Here is a 20,331-nt window from a genome sequence, read left to right as displayed (position 1 = left end):
ATTAATCATTTCTATGTGTTAAACACTTAGTTTTGATAAACATACTATGAAAATATAAGACTCCAACATTGGAGGAAACTGAATGAAGGGGATGCAGAAACTTTTTGTATTATGTTTGAACTTCTCTATAAATATAAAATTAATTTAAAATGAAGATTTGGTTTTTAAAAGCTGTATTTAAAATAAATTACTGAATTAGTGTGAAGAGTGGCATTGTTTTGCTTTTCTGCAAATCTCTTTTATGTAGAATCACTTCTAGCTCAGTAGAAGAAATTTGGTTTCTTTTATCTGTATCTGCATTCAGTCTGTTGTGATGTGCTGTTTTAGTTGAAATACATAAAGAAAATCCAGTTCACATAGATATGTCATTGGAAAAGGGAGGATATAATACCCTTAGCATAGAATTATGGATATTTTTTCTGTGATACTACATCAAAATTTGACAAGGGGTAACTTCTTAAAAGGTTAGATACATTATGAAATATGAACCCTTATCAGTGAACTTTTTTGTACTTTGTTATGATAGACTCTGCTAGTCTGTCTTACATTTTCAATGTATCTTCTACCCATCAATGATTTCATAACAACATACATTGATCATGTGGAAAATAGTTCACTGAGTTATGTAGATCTCTCAAATTTTGACAAATTTCACTGTAAAGTATCAAAAATAAAGAACACTCATTAATATCAACCACCTCATTAGAAAGTCTTTAAGCTTTGGGAAGCTGTCTAAGCTGTATCGTGAGAGATACAAATTTTCCAAAATTCTAATTTTCACTTGAGTGCTTAGATTTTATTACTGGTAAAAAACAACATTAAAAAATCAATCAGTTGTATTTCTTAAAATGGCAAGCTTGTTTCACTCGATTTTGAGAAAATGTCTCCCAAATATTCAAATCTGAATAACCATATTTTCAAAGAGTAGTTTATCTATCAGTCCTTTTTTCAAGCAAAAACAGTATTCCATGTAAAAAGCACTAGGTCAGTGTACAACACAAACAGCTGGACAGGTACTTTTCCTTAAGACAACTGTTGCACCATGGTATAGAAAAGAAATCCTTTGCGTATCATTCCCACTTCATCACATAGGATGTTAAAAGATGTGTACTCAAAGGCTGATAACTAACCCAATTATTAATCTCTAAAACTTCAGCTAGGACATTCTTAAGTACAACTGCCAGTCTGGGATTTCAGTTTACTGCCACAAGTGTGTGGCTGTTACACTGACTTCTAGCATAGTTGACTTCTAGCACAGTGATTTGGACTGAGTCACCTGCAGTATTACCACTTCTCTTTTATTGGCCGAAGTTTCAACACTTTGCACACGTGTTTCCACAAACTTCAACAAGTGGAAAATGCAAAGAACACCTCAAGAAAATGATGAAAATAATGCCGACCTTGCAGATATCCTGCAAGTGTCCTAGGAATCCCCAACAGCCTTTGGACTACATTTTGTGTTCCACCTTTCTGAATGGTCTACCGATAAGATTCCCCTAAATGAAAACATTCAGAGAGCACCCACCGCAGGCAGACTGAGCTCTAAATTCCTGTGGAGACTGAGGCTAGGACAGCACAAAAGGAGAAAGATAAAGTCCCTTCCCTAGGAGTTCAAAACATGGCTATATACACAATGGATCCATAAAAGAAGCCCAAATAATTTAAGGAATGACAGTGACAGCAAGACAGAGATGCAAGTGAGAATTCAGAGTGCTAAGGCAATGCTGACTGTGGACCTTCAGGGGTCAAGAGGATTAGGGAGGGGGAGATTCCAGGTCAATCCTTTGGCAGAGTTGGCTCTGAATTCTGGATTTCTCCCCCCATTCCCAGCAATCCAGCTCTTATGGCTTCTGAGGATCACAGCCTCAAACCGAAGATTGCAGGTAGTGTGAGAACTGTCCCAGGCAGGGAGGAAAGATGGCAGCAGGGTGCATGAGATGCTTTCTGTAAGTTAAACAGTGCAGGAGAGAAAGACAAAAGACTCGGGCCAGATACCAGTGGGGGCCAAGGCCTACACTTGGGCAAGGGACAGAGAGAAGGGAAGACTACAGGATGCTCCAAAGGAGCTGGTTATTAGAAAAAAATAAAAAATAAAGTCGGTTCAATGAAAGGTCATCATCCAAGGACAGGTAGGGCAGTTTTGAGCTGAAGTTTATACCAGAGGAAGACTACACCAGCAGCATCTGAAACACCCACAGCTAATTTGAACACAGTGGCATTCACGCTTTTCCTCCCTCCCCCGCTGTTTGTGTTCATTTCAAATGACACTAGACTTCAGAAATTGGCCACCTGCCCACTTAACTCAGGCTCTTCATAAATGGTTGGTTCTCACCAAAGCCATTTGCGCCTGCACTATTTTTCTGAGAAGCGGTGGTATATTACCCTGCAGAGCCAGGATGTCCTGAAGCCCAGTGGACCCCACGAGAGCCCATCAGAGGTGGTGATGGCTTTTCTGCTGGCTGCTCTTATGGCCTTGGTGCCAAATGACTCAAAACCCCTCAGGGTCTTTGTTGCTAGGCTCTGGATGATGCAGAGCCAAGGGCCAGAGACATGTTCAGGGGAGATGAAAACTGTTTCTGGCCTAGCAAATCCACAGGCTTGGGCACCACAGCCCTGCATCACACAGTCAAAAGCACTGATGGAATCAGAACCAGTTCTCAAGGAGGCGGGGCATTTTTCCCAACAGAACTGACCCGTGTCTTTCAGGTCCACCCACCACTTATGGGGTCTATCCTTCCATCATGTGGTGCTATTGTGATTCTAAGCATTACTTTTTAAAAAATATTTTTAGGATGATGCTAGTTCTCCATTTTATTTTTATTCTATTTATTTACTTATTTTTTTGGCTGCACCACGCAGCTTGTGGGATCTTAGTTCCCCAACCAGGAACTGAACCCATGCCCCTTGCAGCGGAAGTACAGATTCCTAGCCACTGGCCTACCCACCACCAGGGAAGTGCCCAAGCATTCCTCTTGAAGGAGCCATTCGACCTAGTTATTCCTCCCATGAGACCCCCGGGCTCTGAATAGGGAATGAGCTGTAGTAAGTCTTAGTCCCCATAAGCTATGTGAGCTAGGGGAGGGACACAATGAATTCTATACCAAGCCGTTACTATCTCTTCCCCTGTATTTGTCTCAGCCCTCTAAATAGACAGTGAGTCTTTAGGAAGGCTATGATGAGTGACAAAGGAATTTAGAAATACTGAGGGTTACTCGGAGGAGAAAGAATTCTTCCTGGACAACTTTCCTGTAGGTGTCCTGGGATGCCAGATGGAGGCAGCAGAATTAAGAAGCCAATACAAGGCAGGAAGGATGGGAAAAGGCAGACAAAGTGAAGAGGGCATTCCACGTGAGGCAGGACATTGCGGGCAAAGGCAGGGAGAGAGATGCTTGTACAGTACAGAACATGTACCACTCTGGCAGGAGTGCAAGGTTAAAGCATGGAAATTAGTGAAGACAATGTAAGAAAAGTAGGCTGAGCCCATCATTGTAAAGGAAATTGAACATCAGACTGTGGGAAACAAGGGTGATTAAAATGACTGCAGCCCAGCAGGGTGTATGGAGGGGAAGGTGCTACAGAGAGCAGGAGACAGCAGCCCTGAGGATGTCAGGAAGGATGGATGCTGGAGTGTCTTGGCTCAAGGGATGTCGTGGTCCCCAGGCAGGCATTGGGGCATGGGCAAGAAGCACTTTACAAGGATAGGCAGAGGTGTTGAGGCTTGGAACAGTATTTTGCATCCAAAAGACTACAGGCACAAAGATACAGCTGGAAGGGGAAGTAAAAGAGCCGTGGGGGCTGGAAGAGTACATGTGGACAGGGGCCATGGTTTCCAACATACACTCCAAAAAGCATCAGGAGCTCGTGAAGGAACTTCAGGGGCTGCAACTCTACAAGGACAGATGGGAAGTAGGTACAAGCACGTTCCCATCTCCATTCAAAAGGCAATCTCTGCTCTGAAGAAAGAGTTCTACACTATGATCATATTTAAGCTTGAAAACTTCTGATATTGGTGTTAGTCATTCAGGGCATGCAGGCGCAAAGGACTGAAGCGATCAGGAAGCCAGCAAAGCAGCCCGACAACCTGGCTGCCTTGAGTGAGGAGGGCAAGTGAAGAGACCACTGCTTAATTCAGTTGAGAGGTGATCAAGACTGGGCTCTGACTACTAAAGAAAGGAAAAAAGTTTAAAAGATGCATCCGGGAACATCAGGAGCATCCTTCAAGAAAGGATTCACTGGGACTTGAAGGTTAATTTCACATGAGGAACCACAGTGAGACTTCACTACACATCCACTGAAATGATTACAAAGAAAAGGTTGACAATAACTAATGCTGGGAGGGGAGAGCCTTTCAAAGTCTCATGCGTTGATGGCAGGGGGTGGGAAAGGGGTGTCCACTTTGGAAAACTGTGTAGCAACTATTGTTAACGTGAAATACACATCTACTCTATGATCAGCTATTTCACTCCTAGATATTTACCCAAGAGAAATGAAAACATACAGTCCCAAAAAGACCCATATAAGAATATACATAATAACTTTGCTGGTAAAAGGAAAAAACTAGAATTGTCCCATATGCCCATCCACTGGAAAATGGACAGCCCAATTTTGGTATCTCCATACCACTGAACCGGAGAAGGCAATGGCACCCCACTCCAGTACTCTTGCCTGGAAAATCCCATGGACGGAGGAGCCTGGTAGGCTGCAGTCCATGGGGTCGCTAAGAGTCGGACATGACTGAGCGACTTCACTTTCACTTTTCCCTTTCATGCACTGGAGAAGGAAATGGCATCCCACTCCAGTATTCTTGCCTGGAGAATCCCAGGGACGGCAGAGCCTGGTGGGCTGCTGTCTATGGGGTCGCACAGAGTCGGACACGACTGAAGCGACTTAGCAGCAGCAGCATACCACTGAACACAGCTCAATGATAAAAAGGAATGTACTATCCATCTAAGGAACAAGCTCAAAAATTAGGATGTGAAGCAAAATGTTAGACCTAAAAGGACTCAATGCATGATTCCATTTAAATGAAGCTCAAGAATCGGCAAGACTCTTCTGTATGAGGGAAATCAGAACACAGGGGAGTCCCTGAAACGGGCAGGAGCAAACACTCAGCGGTGATGGGTTGTATTTTTATTTGGGTGAGAGTTATGCAGTGTAAATATCTACCAATACTCACTGAACTCTACACTTAAAATCTAGGCATTTCACTGTGTGCTTTGAAATATACTTCAGTGACTTTTTTTTCACCCAAGGAACCTGGAAAAAGGAAAAGTCAAAGGTGACTTGAGTTCACCTGGACAGACAGAAAGAAGAAGCTTTCCATGAAGGAAACAGGAAATCAATCATGGGTGAGATGGTGCTCGGTTTCACCTCCCCTGAAGCTTCCTCTTTATACTTTGAAATATTTGAGTTTTGTCTTTTGCCTCCTCTTAGATCATCAGCTGCCTGAAGTCTTAGTGCAAGATCCAGGGCAGACTGGCCCCTGGACCACCAGTGCTGCCTCGGCCTTGAGATCAGGTGGTGACTTTTCTTCTCTTCCTTCTGGATCCCAAGGTCGACCGGCTTAATTAGCGAGTATAGGGAAGCCCTGCTGAATGAATGATGCTGGGTCAAAGTGCTACCTGTGCTGGATAAGATGGCTTCATTTCAGTGGGTCTCAGAGAAGTTCAAGGTCTTCACCCAAGGAAAGAAAGGCTAATTAGAAGACTTAGGCTCCATGAAGGGCAGGCTGCAGAGATCTATGAAAGGGTTTCCCCCAGCCTCAGCTCACACTATCTGCTTTCCCCATGAAGAGTTCAGGTCTGTCCTCAAGGTACCAGCAAATGCTCTTTGGGGGAGAATGGATAACTGCACATGTATGACTGAGTCCCTTTGCTGTCCACCCAAAACTACCACAACATTGTTAATCGGCTATACCCCAAAACAAAACTAAAAAACAAACTCCTCAGAAATCCCTTCTCCTCTTGGCTCCTCTGTTCTCACCCATCACATTCATCCGCCGGCCTCATCCTCCTTGTCAACATCGTCAAACACGTGGAATCAGCCCACACTCCCTGTACAAGATCCCGGCCAGTCCCCTGCCCCGTGCGGCTAAAGGTCGCCCTGTGAGGCAGGACAGCCGTGTTGATGCTGACCGTGCGGCACGTCATGTCCCGGCATCCTCCCATCATCAAGGTGCATTGTGTTGGCACTTAATTAAATTGGGAGGCAGAGGGGATGACCCCTGAGGTCCAGAGGAAGCCTCTGTAATTGCCCTTGACCATCAACACCTCATACATGCTGCTTCCTCCCAGCAGGGCCAGGCTGCCAGTGCCTGCCTGGCCACTCCTGATCTCAGCAACTTGAGAAGTACTGCGTTAAGAGGACGAAATTAGATTTAGGCAAAATACCCAGGAAAGTCACATGCCAACCTTCCAGGCTCCTCTGATCCCCTCCTGCTTCAAAAGCCGCAGGGGAGCTGCCCCAGGTCGCTCTCCCCACCCTCATCAGACGGTGAAAAGGCTTAACCAGAGACACAAACCCACAGAAAGGAAAGTGACAGCTCTGCCTTGCCCTCTCCACACAAGCAGTACATGCGTGGAAATCCGGATGGCCACCCTCCTAAACTCCCTGCAGTGGCAAGTGGAGGGTCTATGGACACACCTGAAGGATTCTGAGCCGACTGTCAGACCAAGACAAGGATACGTCCAGCTCCATCTTCAGTGGGCTATGGACATAAACAAAGCAACTCGGATTAAGAGCAGAGGCCAAGGGACTTCCCTGGTGGTCCAGTGGTTAAGATTCCATGCTTTCAATACAGTGGGTCCGGGTGCAGTCCCTGATCGAGGAACTAAAATCACGCATGCTAGGCGGTGTGGCCAAAAAGTTTAAAAAAAAAAGAGTGGAGCTCAAGGTAAAAGGCAGTGACACAGCTACCAGATATCAAAGCAAATGCTGTGTGTTCACAAGAGATGCTTCAGTTACAATCTCGGTGGTCGGGAATATAAATTACCCTGCAGTGCAACCAAGCTTCTATATATATCCATGCACAGCAAGTTAAGTCACGTTAAGTCACAAGGGTTAAGCGAAGAAAGAGGGTAGCCAGGACCCAAGCATCTCATGCTGCAGCAGAGTGATGTCACACAAGCTCTTCCTTCGACATCTCCCAGATCTATGTTTCAGCCTCACCGTGCAAACGACTTGATAATACTGAAAAAGATGTCTGAAGGGACAGATTGTTAATTCTGCCTACTGAGAAGTAACACAATGGTATGTGGTAAAGTAAAAAGCATAGAATTTGGAGTCAGATAAATCAAGGACTAATCCTAGCTCTGGAATTGGTGGCTGTAGCAAGTCACAGACTGTTTCAGCCTCAGTGTGCACATCTGAATACAGGGATAATAATACCTGCTAATTACACAAGCGATGTTTGGTAATGACCCCTGCCACAAAAAGCCTCCCGCCTGTAAGTGATGTCATACAATACTTCTTTCCCTCTCTGACTTACTTCACTCAGTATGATAATCTCTAGATCCATCCATGTTACTGCAAAAGAAATGATACAAATGAAATGATTATTTACAAAACAGACTCAGAGACTTAGAGAACAAACTTATGGTTACCAGGGGTGGAAGGGATAGTTAGGGAGTTTGGGATGGACATGTACACACTGCTGTATTTAAAATGGATAACCACCAAGGGCCTACTATGTAGCACAGGGAACTCTGCTCAATGTTATGTAGCAGCCTAAATGGAAAAATAATTTGAAAAAGGATACCTGCATATGTATAACTGAATCACTTTGCTCACACCTGAAACTAACACAAGGAACAACAGACTGGTTTCAAATCAGGAAAGGAGTACGTTAAGGCTGTATATTGTCACCCTGCTTATTTAACTCACATGCAGAGTACCTCATGAGAAATGCTGGGCTGGATGAAGCGTAAGCTGGAATCAAGATTGCTGGGAGAAATATCAATAACCTCAGATATGCGGATGACACCACCCTTATGGCAGAAAGCGAAGAACTAAAGAGCCTCTTGATGAAAGTCAAAGAGGAGAGTGAAAAAGTAGACTTAAACTCAACATTCAGAAAACTGAGATCATGGCATCCAGTCCCATCACTTCATGGCAAATAGATGGGGAAACAGTGGAAACAGTGGCTGACTTTATTTCTGGGGGCTCCAAAATCATTGCAGATAGTAACTGCAGCCATGAAATTAAAAGAAGTTTGCTCCTTGGAAGAAAAGTTATGACCAACCTAGAAAGAATATTAAAAAGCAGAGACATTACTTTGCCAACAAAGGTCCGTCTAGTCAAGGCTATGGTTTTTCCAGTAGTCATGTATGGATGTGAGTGTTGGACTATGAAGCTGAGCACCAAAGAATGGATGCTTTTGACCTGTGGTGCTGGAGAAGACTCTTGAGAGTCCCTTGGACTGCAAGGAGATCCAACCAGTCCATCCTAAAGGAAATCAGTCCTGAATATTCATTGGAAGGACTGATGCTGAAGCTGAAACTCCAATACTTTGGCCCCCTGAGGCAAAGAACTGACTGGTTTGAAAAGACCTTGATGCTGGGAAAGACTGAAGGTGGAAGGAAAAGGGGACGACAGAGGATGAGATGGTTGGATGGCATCACCGACTCGATGGACATGAGTCTGAGTAAACTCCGGGAGTTGGTGATGGACAGGGAAGCCTGGCGTGCTGCAGCCCATGGGGTCACAAAGAGTCAGATACAACTGAGCAAGTGAACGGAACTGAAACTAACACAACATTGTTAATCAACTCTACTCCAGGATAAAATAAAAAGTTAAAAGACAAAGCCTTTCAACTGGAGATGCTCCAATCTGAAAGAAACGGATTGCTGGCGTGAGTTGAGTGCCAGCTCAAGATGAGGTCGGGCAATCCATCATGGGAGGGGGAGCCAAACAGAACCAGATGTCAGCCAGCAGTCACAAGAGTCACTGTGACACACTGCCCATCCAACTCCCCTCCCCCACTGCAGAATTTACAGGCATAATAAATGTATTGATTACACTAGACATACTTCCACTTTATAACAATATCCAGTATCATCTTAGGTCTTTTCAAAGGGAAATGATAATCCTTTGCATCATGACATTACCACCATGGGCGGTATCTCCCTTTGCTTGCTCCAAGGACCACCCAGGAAGCTCCGTGAAGAGCCATGATTGAGTAGCACAGAGCCTGGGAGATGTGGCTTGGCCGGCTCAGACATTAGGATGACAGCTCCCAAATGGTTTCAGCCTATGAAGAATTTTGGCAGAAAATGCAGGCTACGGTTTCCCTCCCATGACTAGTAAGAGCTTCCAACTTCACCCCAAACCATCAAGAGATATTCATGAGCAACTATTGTGCCTCTAAATAAGGATGCAGAAACCAGGTTCTGACCCTTCCCTCACGAAGCTGACAATCTAGAGATGGAGGGCTGATTTTCCAGTATAATAACCAAAACTCTGAGAGGGAAGTGGGCAGTACTACACGAGCCCTAGGAAGACATGAAACCCATAGCTAGGAAGCCAGGAGAAACTTCCTAGAGAAAGTGGTGGGAGAAAGACCCTGAAGAACAGGTCTCGGCCTCCTCACTGCCTCCAGGAAGCCCTCTCTGACCACCACCTTGATCTAAATCAGGCCCTTCTTACACTCTTGTCCTCCCTCTTCCCTCACTTATCACCGCTTCCATTTATATATTCACGTTATCACTGGCCCCCTGAACTAGTTCCAGAGCCTACAGGGAAAGGAATCAAGTCTCTCTCATGCCCCGGTCCTCAGGCCAGGACTTCGCACAGGCTCACACGCTCTGTATGTACACGTGAGTGAATCAGGGCAGAGAGGAGACCATCCCAGACAAGAAGACTAGGCCATGCAAAGGGCTGAGCACTGGAAACAGAGGCTGCATTTGAGGACAAGAAAGCCATTCAGGTGACAGAGATCATCTGGGGTCCAGAATACGAGCAAGAGATGAACCTGGAAAAGGAAGCAGTGAAGACAGCAGACAGTGATGGGACAGTTTAGATTCTTTCCCAAGGACAACATGGACTTCAGAAGAGCTGAAGTAGGGCAGTCAGATCTGTGTTACTCTCACTACCGTGTAGGAAGGACCAAGCCAGCAAGTGGAAAATGGGTTAGGCTTGTGTGTATAAAACCATGGAGAAAGTCAGGGGTGGCGGCGGTGGGGGGTGGCGTGCCAGCAGTGGAAGAAAATTTGGAGGAAATGAAGGTACGAAAGAATCAGTAGGAAACAGAATCTGTTGAAGGTCTTTGAAAGAAGTGGTCGAAGGAAAGGAATGAGTCAAGAACTAGCTCTGGCTTTGGCTCAGGTGGGATGCCATTCACTGTGGTCAGAGGAACCCCAGAGGAGGTGGAAGGTGAGGCTGAGAGCGGATGGAGGTAACAGTTACTTACAACTGGGTGAGTTTCAGTTCATATGGAGGGACTTCCCTGGTGGTCCAGTGGATAAGAATCCACCTACAGATGCAGGGGACACGGGCTCGATCCCTGGTCCAGGAAGATTCCACATGTGCCACAACTACTGAGCTCACGGCCCTGGAGACTGTGAGCTACAACTACTGAGCCACCCCATGCGCTGCAATAATGAAGCTCACGTGCCTCGAGCCTGTGCTCTGCAACAAGAGAAGCCACCACAATGAGAAGCCCATGCACCACAGCAGAGTAGTCCCCATTCACCGCAATTAGAGAAATCCTGTGCTCAGCAATGAACATCCAGCACAACAACAACAAAAATATCCTATAGAGTTTCTAAGAGGAAATGCCCAGCAGGTAACAAAATGCACCAGAGTCAAGTATCTCAGACCAAGAAGTAGACTTGAGCTAGAACCCTGAGACAAATCCATTTAGTGACCCTCACTGAAGCAAGAGAACATGGGAAACCCTGAAATTCATCAGAATAATGTAATTTTGAGATACCAATGATGGAAAACCTTGTGAAAATCATTCATTATGTCAGAAATCAAAGTAAAGCTTTCTACCATCAACACCCATGATCTAGTATCCATGCACTGGAGAAGGAAATGGCAACCCACTCCAGTATTCTTGCCTGGAGAATCCCAGGGACAGCCGAGTCTGGTGGGCGGCCGTCTATGGGGTCGCACAGAGTCGGACACGACTGAAGCGACTTAGCAGCAGTAGCAGCAGCAGTATCCATTTAAAGATTACACACATACACACTTTTACTTTTATGAGAGCATTTACATATATAAAGTAATTAGCACACTTTATTACTTGTTCGACAATTAGATCATAAAATCCTAGAAAATAGGGATATATTTTTACTCATATTTTATTTGTATCTCTCATGACTGGCACAATTCCAGCATACAGAAGGTCTGCACGTGGCTTAGAGTTGCATGCCTTGTTTATGACCTTCTGAGTTCATTTGCCAGCAAACGAATGTGTCTGACTTTTGCTTGGATGGAATAAACCTGAGCTGTGTTGTCCCAGGCTCAAGAAGTCTGGCCCACTTCACCCTGAATGGAAAGGCACTTGTCTAACTGCCAGTGTCTAGAAAATCAGCAGAAAATGACCTCTGTTGAGATTGATTTCCCCTTGAAGAGTTTCCCCTTCTCCCACTTCTACACTGGCTATAGGCCCACAGATAAAACACAGCACTAAAATCTTATAGGCCTGAAAGTGTTTGCATTTCAGAAGAAACTGGGGAAAACTTGAGAAAACTAAATCTGTAATGGGGCGGGGGCGGTCAGGCGGGGTGGCCCTCAGATGTGCCATGCTGGCAACACCTCCAAGTTGTTACCATCTAGCTGGGAAAGGCCAACGTTAGTGACCGAGATGATGGCTGAACATCTTAACAGCAAGGGCGAAAGAAATCAAGTTCACACTTACTCCGAGGGGCCGGTTACTGTGACGGAGTCCAAGCTCACTCTGTTCGGCCCCATGACAGGCCAATGAATCCAGGTCAATGAACCTGAGAGATGACGTGTTGAGGCAAGGAATACAGACCGAGAAGATGGCAGACTAGCGTCTCAAAATAACCATCGTATTGTGCCAGGTCCTTTGGCAGAACAGAGATGGGAGTGGGGGAAGGTAGGGAACAAAGTAAAAAGGCCGTGAATCTTGTAAATATCTCCCAGAATGTCAAGTCTCAGGCAGGGGATGTCTTAATTTCTTCCTTCCTGCAGCTATCTACAGGTGGACAGGGTCCTGAACAAAGGCACTTTAACAGTCAGGCAGAGGGACAGGGTTCTCGGAGCCAGGCCATTCATTCTGAATATAGTAACAGAAGCCATGAAAAGCAAGTGAAAGAAACAGTTGCAACACAGAGTCAGAACTGGCTTTTCCCTGCAACAGCATTTGTCACAGTTCCTGGCAGCCATGGGTTGGGAATGACGTCATGACCCCAGGTCACACAGGTGACACAAGGGTGCAGCGTCTCAATTCTAAATTTTTCATCTCTGTGACTTCAGTGGGTTGTGACTTGCCAAAGTGACTGGTATTCTTACACACCGTGATGGTGTAAGTTGGATTCGAGCAAATATAGAGGCAGCCCCCAGCATGTTAGGAGGTAGCTGTAAAAAGTCTACCAAATTGCATTTCTCAAAAATTGAACTATATGTCACAACATATCAGAAATTGAAAATGCACTGAGCCTGATTTGTATGATATGATATTCCAATATTTATATATGATGAACTGACTTCCTAAAAATATAAAATCCCGAGCACTTTCATTGAAACACTTACTGAAATTCTTCCTCTGTTTAGTACGTCAGCTCTTTAAATAAGAGTGACATTCACACAGCACAGAATTTTACTGACTGGATTCTGAACAGGGTCAGGTAAAAAAAAAATGTGAAATTAAATCATATGGGCAAATTATGACCCTAGATTCCCCTAAAAAATGTCAGGTTTGTGTGTGGATATCTCTTGGCTCAGAGAATCAAGCTTTTTTGAATTTTCGAGTTCTCCATGTCTCATAGCAAGAGTGACAAAGGCCGCTTTCTCCCATTTCTGAGCTTCAACAGTGTTTCGCACAAGAAAGTCCAAGACGAAAAGGGAGTTGCGAATGCAGAGTCAATTGTGCCAACAAACACCAAGACTGACATCCCTCAGGAAACGTGTCCTTCAAATAAATCTTCCCCATGATTCCATCTGCACTGCTGTAGAGAGGAGAGCCAGGCTGGTCTGGGGCAGAGAAGAAGGGGACCTAGTGCAGAGGGGTGGTCCAGCCAGGACATGAACTTGGCCCCCAGGGCAACCCTGCCAGGGACCCCAAGCCTCTCTCCTCCAGAGTCCACGAAGGATGCGCAATTACCACTGACCCAACAGAATTTCCAGGTTGAACCCCATTGGGTGACTTAAATACATGGCTCATCTCTCCCTAGCAACAGACCTAGGAGGAATGACATCATCCTATTGTAGTGAGATTCAGACAGAAACTGGAAGTTAGAAAGTAAGTCACCTAAAGCCACACAGCCTCCACGTATAAAGCGGGGACTCAGTCCCAGACTTCTTGTGTAGTCTGAGCCCTAAAAGAAGCTAACCTCCCTTCTCCAACCCACTGGCTGATCAGCGGTCTGACTTTCTCAACAAATGTTTGGATTAGAATGCCGGACCAACTAACTCACCAGCTTCTCAGAAGGAGAGAAAGCCACGAAGTAGGTGAATGAGCATAAACAAGCCTCAGCACCAGGGGCCTCCTCGGACAACCACGCCCAGAGCTAGCCTGGTGTTTCCCAGTGTCTGAGAACAGAGATCCACAATTCTGGTTCACAGCATCTCCAGACCTCAGCATTCTAAGTGCCTCCATCCCTGACCTTTCTGGGGCCCCAGAAAGAAGAGATTCCCCTCCGATTGTCCCTCTGGAATTCGTATCCATCCGTGCAGGGCTATGCCATCTGCGACTTCACTTCTCTTCCCTTTTCCTGATTCTGTTGCCTGTTGTTAACAGTGGTGGGGACCAGAGGACCCAGAGCCCCACCCCCACCCCCGGGCAGCAGGATTCTGCCTACAAAGCTGGTGTCCCGGGGCTGGAAAACCTCAAGTGCCCCATTGTAAGCAAATCCATTTCCACTAATAGTTGGTGGATGTGCATTCAGAGCCCACGGGCACCCCAGGCACATTTCCAACAAACGATGTGGTACACACAGGAATTCATCCGAATCCAGCAAAAATCACTTAGCTTAATAACGCTGCCCTGATTTAATTTTAACTTTTCATAAAGCATGAGCGATGAGCAGGGGATGCTTGGTTTTTTCATGGATTACTGATGAGACAGGGCTCACATCTGGCTGTTTCTTTTTTTTTTTTTTTTACAACTTCCAAAAAGAAGGGGGTTGGGAAAGGAAGTGGTGGATGATTAAGGGGAGGGCAACACCTGCAAAATATACCAACAAAATGCCTTGGGGGTAGGGACGGAGGTTGGGGCGGGGAAGGCTGGCGAGAGCAGACAGAGCCGAAGATACTGGCCTCCGCGGATGGATTCAGGGCTGTGGCTGTCCGGGTCCATAAAGAAAGGCACCACACGCATGCGCACACCCTCTAATGTGCACACGTGCACAGGTACACATTTATACACACACACAGGGCACACTAATGAAGAAATAGGACCCAATCCCCCCCGCCCCCAGTCTGCATTTACGCACAGGAAGCCCAATGCTCCCTACAGAGTGACTCCGGTTTACAGGCAGGAGATTGGACCAGATGTTCTAACAAAGGCATCCTGAACACTTGCTTCTTTTTCCAACTCAAACTGCAAAATACATCCAGCCCTCCGCCATCTCCACAACTCTGCTGTCAGAAGGCATCCTCCCCGCTCATCTGCATTATTACCCTGGGCTCCTTGTCGGTCCCTCTGCGCCCTCTTCTGTCCCGTTTTTTTTCTCAAAGGAGCGATCAGAGTGATCCTGGGAAACAGAAGTCAGATCCTAAGATGCCTTTGCCCAGGCCTCCCCAGTGGCGCCTCATTTCTCTCAGAGTAAAAGCCAAAGTTGTCGCAGTGACTGCAGAGCCCTGCATGACCTGCACCATCCCAGCCTCCTTCCTCTTCCCCTCTGTCTGAACCACCAACTGCTCTGGCCTCGCTCCACAGTTCCAGTCCATGGCCTTCTTACCACTTCTCAAACAGGCCAGGCGCGCTGACCCCAGGGCCTTTGCACTCACTGTTTCCTCTACCTGCAGTCTCTTCCTCAGATACCACCCCACAGCTCCTTCTTCACTTCCTTTGGGTCTCTGTTCAAATGTCACTGAACCATCAGGTATAGAATTCCAGCCCTGTCTCCCAGCATCCCCAATCCATCTTACAGGTGGTTCTTATTTTTCCACCCCACACTTAGCATCTTATAAAATATTATGGAATTTGCCTGTTTGTCTTGTTTGCCCCAACGTAGCAGACTGTCATTTCCAGGAGAAAAGGGACTGCTGTCCTTAGCTGTACCCCAGAGGCAAGCACTATGTCTGGCACAAATAAATTATTAATATATTTGAATAGTATATATAGCAATTATTTTAATATATGTGTGGAATGAAGAATGAATACATGATTTGTTCTGATTTGCAAGTATATTCAGATACAAAAATGTAATCCCATTATGTTGGCTTTTATAAATTTCCTGTATTCAAAATAATAAAATCAGACAACATGGAGAGGGCCATGGGCTATTAGGAGGCTGGAGACTGAAAGGCTGGAGGCCATAGCAGCTCAGGAATGTCCGTGATAAGAGATGGCCACTTTGGGTCTCCATCTGCAGCTTCCGGTAGCTCTGGGACTCCTGCCTGCAGGGGCAGCTCAGCTGTGCTCCAAAACCACAGCGAAGGGGGCAAACTGCTCATTTCCTGCCCGCACTGCCTGAGGGTGACCCCGTGGTTATCTCAGGACACCACACCTTTCAGCCCTCTAATCACAGACTGCAGGGGTAACAGGAATGCTCGGTGTAGGCCAGGACAAGAAGCAGGAACGAGTTTGGGTTAGATCATCAACTGAACAGAGTCCAGGGGCATCTGTCCTTCTCTCCAGCTTCAAGCAGTGATCACTAAGAACCCCTGCCCCGAAGCAACTGATGAGCTCTAAGGCTTCACACCGACCTTGAGAAGGAGAATAGGTGGAAGGTGTGTCCATCTCTCTCCACGGCCACCAAAAGTAGGCACACAAGTCAGCCTGCCCGGCTCCAGGCTCCATTATCTGATCTATTCTGTTCTCCCAGACAAATGACCAAATGCCGTTGCTCACAGGCAGCTGCCTATTTAAAAGTCTGCCCTTTTATCTATTACACCAAATCAAATTTTACCTATTACACCCTCCCGCCCTCATAGCCCTGTGGGATGGCTTTGCTCCACCCATCCAACCCTCTAGATGGATTCATTCTTCACTCTTATCAGGCTCATGCACGTCCCACATCTGTTCTAAAATGTTTGTGTTATTCCTTTTCACTGGAAGGCCCTCCCTTTAGCCCCACAAGAACCACTGAAGCTTCTAGAAGGTCTGACTCAAGCCTCACCTTCACCAGGAATGTCTGCTCCTCTTATGAAATACCATCAGCCTGCATAATGTGAATCTCTTACATAATAACGTTACTGAACATAGACAAGCCTCCCAGTAAATATTCACCGGTTGGCTGATGTCTCTCGCCTTGGTCCCGGTACCCAGGGGATTATTTTTTGCCTGTGGGGAAAGAGCATAATATGGGACTTGTACTTAAGCCTCCAGCTTGACTTTGGCGAAACTACTTAACTTCTTTTAGTGTCAGCTTCATTCTCTATAAAAGACCAGAAACTTTGACACCCCACCCCCCGCCATGGTTATTAAAATGACAAAATGAGATGATCCCCAAACTCCATTGGAGCAGGAACTTGGTTTTATTCACCTCGTGCCCGGAACTGTAACTGTCACACTGTTCTCAGTAATAAAAAGTGTGAGTGAATAATATGCATACAGTTCTTCATATAATCCAGTGTGAGGTAGACAATAATTAAAAAAAAAAAAAAAAAAAACAGCACAGAGTATTGTTACAGCCTTATTCTTAAGCAAACTGGAGAACAATGCGGGAGCACTCACTGAACAACTCCACACCCTGACAGACATCAGCAGGAGTCCCCCCCACCTCCTCTCCTGGGGGGACAGCCCAGCCCCTCTGCTCTTTCTCACCAGATCTCTTTCCCTAATCTTTCCATCTCCTTCCTTGAGGATCTTTTCAATCTTCCCACAAGGTAAAAAATGAAGAAGGCCCTGGTTAATTTTGGAAAGGAAGATTATCCTTCCCTAGAAGTTAATTGCTTAATTTCATCCGTCTCTCGTGCTGCTAAACGCCTCTGAATTCATCAGGATATGTCAGTCGTCCCCCTCCCAGACAGAGGATGGATTCTTAGACCTACAGAACGTTTGCGACAAGTGTTTATCCCTCCAGCACCAGGCACAAAATAGGTGGCTGGGAAAAAAAATGCTGAGTAACTGAATGAATGCACCTACAGACTGAACGAAGCCAATTTTACTACCGCACATCTCAAACCGCAAGAGCAGAAGTGGGTCTAGACTGTGGCCTTGCAAATCAAGTGGAGATTTCTTTCCAGGCTAAGGAAAAGGATTCTGGAGCAAATCAGGCTTAAGAGACACTCTCTCCAAGGAGGGGCCCCTGTCTGCTGGGCCATCGCCCCTTTTCTTCCCTTGACCAGCTCCTCTGTTTGTAAAGCAAGCCCATGACCTCCCCATGACCTTCCAAGGATGTTGGTGGATGCTTGAGATGGCTCATCGTGAAACTTCCATACTCCTCGGGAATGCGAATGCTTCAGAGGAAGGGTGTTACTACTCCACTGGCAGGTGAAGACCGAGCTCACGTCTTACTGCCCCACAGAGACACGTGGCAAGAATTGCTTTTTCACAGAAGTAGCTGCACCATTTGCTGAAGGATGTCTTAGGGCAGGTATAAACAGGATGATAAAGAGAAGGGATGTCTCCAGACATCTGCTCCGCCCTCTCTTAAGAGACTACAAACGGAATTAGAGGTAACTGGGAACAGCGGAGAAAAATCACCATATTTCTCCACCTTTGTATCCAGAAATAGTAAAAGCATCATGTTGTAAGGGATGGGGAATTCTCAGAACCTCCACCGAGCTGCAGAGGTTGGGGAGGGGAGGAAGCAAGGGTTGAACACAGAAGAAGCAGACTCACACATCTAGAGAACAAAGTGGTGGTTATCAGTGGGGAGAGGGAAGAGGGAAGGGGCAAGGTACAGGTAAGGGATCAAGAGGCATAAAGCATTATGGATTAAATAACAAGAGGGGCTTCCCTGGTGGCTCGCTCAGTAAAGATTCCACCTGCAATGCTGGAGATGCAGGTTCGATCCCCAGGTCAGGAAGATGCCCTGGCAAAGGAAATGGCAATTCACTCCAGTATTCTTGCCTGGGAAATCCCATGGGCAGAGGAGTCTGGCGGGCTACAGTCCACGGGTTCACAAGAGTCAGACGTGACTTAGCAACTAAACCACCACTACCACCAAGCTACAAAAGACAAGTTCATACTGTATAGCACAGGGAACTATATTCAACATTTCATGACAAACAATTCACACAACACACACACACACACACACACACATATATCACTTTTTAGTACAGAAGAAATTAACACAACATTGTAAATCAACTATACTTCAATAAAATTGAAAAGATAAAATAAGCAACAAGGATATATATTTCGTGCAATGTGGGGAATATAGCCAATATTTTATAATAACCGTAGTAGAATATGACCTTTCAAATCGTGAATCAGTATATTGTACACCTGTATCTTGTATAATACCACACACCAACTATAACTCAGTAAATAAGTAAACAGATAGATAAAGAGATTCCAGACCAAGATTTGGAGCAATAAACATCACCAAGGGTGTGCTCAGTCTCCCAGGGTAAATGAGGCTCACCATCCGGCTGGAGACAAAGCTGAGTGTGGATGACCCCTCCCCTGTGGCCCTTCTCCTCGGCCTCTTCTCTTCCCCTAAGGGCCCAGCTCCTGCATGCTCTTTCCACCTCCATTCAGGAAGTGCTCTCAGAAAAGGATGTGATAAACTGCCCCCCTGATGTGTCTAGACTGATAGAAAGACTCATGGGTTAGACTCCTAAATATACATATTTTCAGCTCGGTTTAAACCCAAATGTTAAGGACAATGAGCAAACATATTACCAAGTGAATTCAAGGTAACTAATGTGTGACAAATAACGCAATCAAGTCCTCTGAGGACTAGACATTGTTTATCTTTTTTTTAAAAATTGTATACAATTTTTGTATCTATTTGGCTATATGTTAATAAAAGGGCAAGATTTCTTTAAAAATAGAAAAACCTAGAGTGAAAGACATCCATCTTAATCTTGGGCTTTCAGGGGGGAAAAAAAAGCATGCGATGTGATGGAATACAAAACGAAATGTTTGAAACCAGGGCCAGCTTGGGCCAATTTTGGCAAATCTGATCATTGCAGCAGTCAGTCCAAGAGGAAGGTGTGTACCTGAAAGTGGTGAACAACTTCCGGGACGTCTGGAACCCTCTGGAACCCCAGAAACTGAGCTGCTGCTTCCCTGGCCTCTGCACTCCCATCACCCCCACCGTCCTCATGCGTGGACCATGCACATGATCACACAGAAACACACACATGCGTGCACACATTGTGTGCAGGAGCAAGAAAGACACCCCACAGTGAGGGACTCTGCAGGCGGGCCCCAGATCACCCCGAGAGCCACCCCCCGCCCAGCTCAGGGAGAGGCTCAGGGAGTTCCCTCCACGTGCCCGTGAAGACATCTTTCCTCCAGCCGCAGACCTGTGCGAGGATGTGGCTGTTGCTAGGTAACAGTGATACCCTCCAGTCTCCCCCCTGCCAAGCCCTCCCGCCCTGGACAAGGAGGCCCCTGTACAACCTGTTAAGTCCTCCCGGAGTGTCCTCAAAGCCCCCCTCCTGGGAAGGCAGACCCTGGCCCCATCTCATAGGGCAAAACCTCTGTGCTTAAAAATGAGAAGACTACGGTCAGAGAACTGGCCTTACATTTGCGGACAGGGGCCACTGCTGGGATGGGGGCATGGGGAGAGGAGCGAAGGGGATTTTGCCTGTCTTGAGTTTCTGTGGACTGTTTTGCAGTTGAAGGGGGGGATTTGCAATTTCATGCGGCCCTCAGAGCCCAAGCCACCAGAGCCATCGGCAGGGGCCGGCCAGCTGAACTCTCCGCAGACCAGCACAGCAGACACTGTGGCCTCCAGGACTTGACATAATCAGGGGCCGTCAGTACCAATAAGCCTCAGTCTCTGAAGCACTGAGAGGTTCCAAAAAAAAAAAAACCTCCACCCAAGGTGACAAAGAGATTTAGATGAAGAAGCCTTC

At 46.2% G+C, this 20,331-nt stretch overlaps 1 protein-coding gene across 1 annotated transcript in view; it reads right to left on the bottom strand.

Moving 5' to 3' along the window:
* ZMAT4 (zinc finger matrin-type 4) overlaps positions 1 to 20,331 on the bottom strand; it is a 362,048-nt gene that overhangs the window by 316,203 nt on the left and 25,514 nt on the right. The window lies entirely within an intron of this gene.

The sequence above is a fragment of the Giraffa tippelskirchi genome, chromosome 8 (assembly GCF_054371585.1).
Source record: "Giraffa tippelskirchi isolate mGirTip1 chromosome 8, T2T-mGirTip1v1.2.pri, whole genome shotgun sequence".
In the NCBI taxonomy this organism is placed as follows: Eukaryota; Metazoa; Chordata; class Mammalia; order Artiodactyla; family Giraffidae; genus Giraffa; species Giraffa tippelskirchi.
The sequence above is the reverse complement of the archived record's forward strand: the minus strand, read 5'-3'. Positions and strand labels throughout refer to the sequence as shown.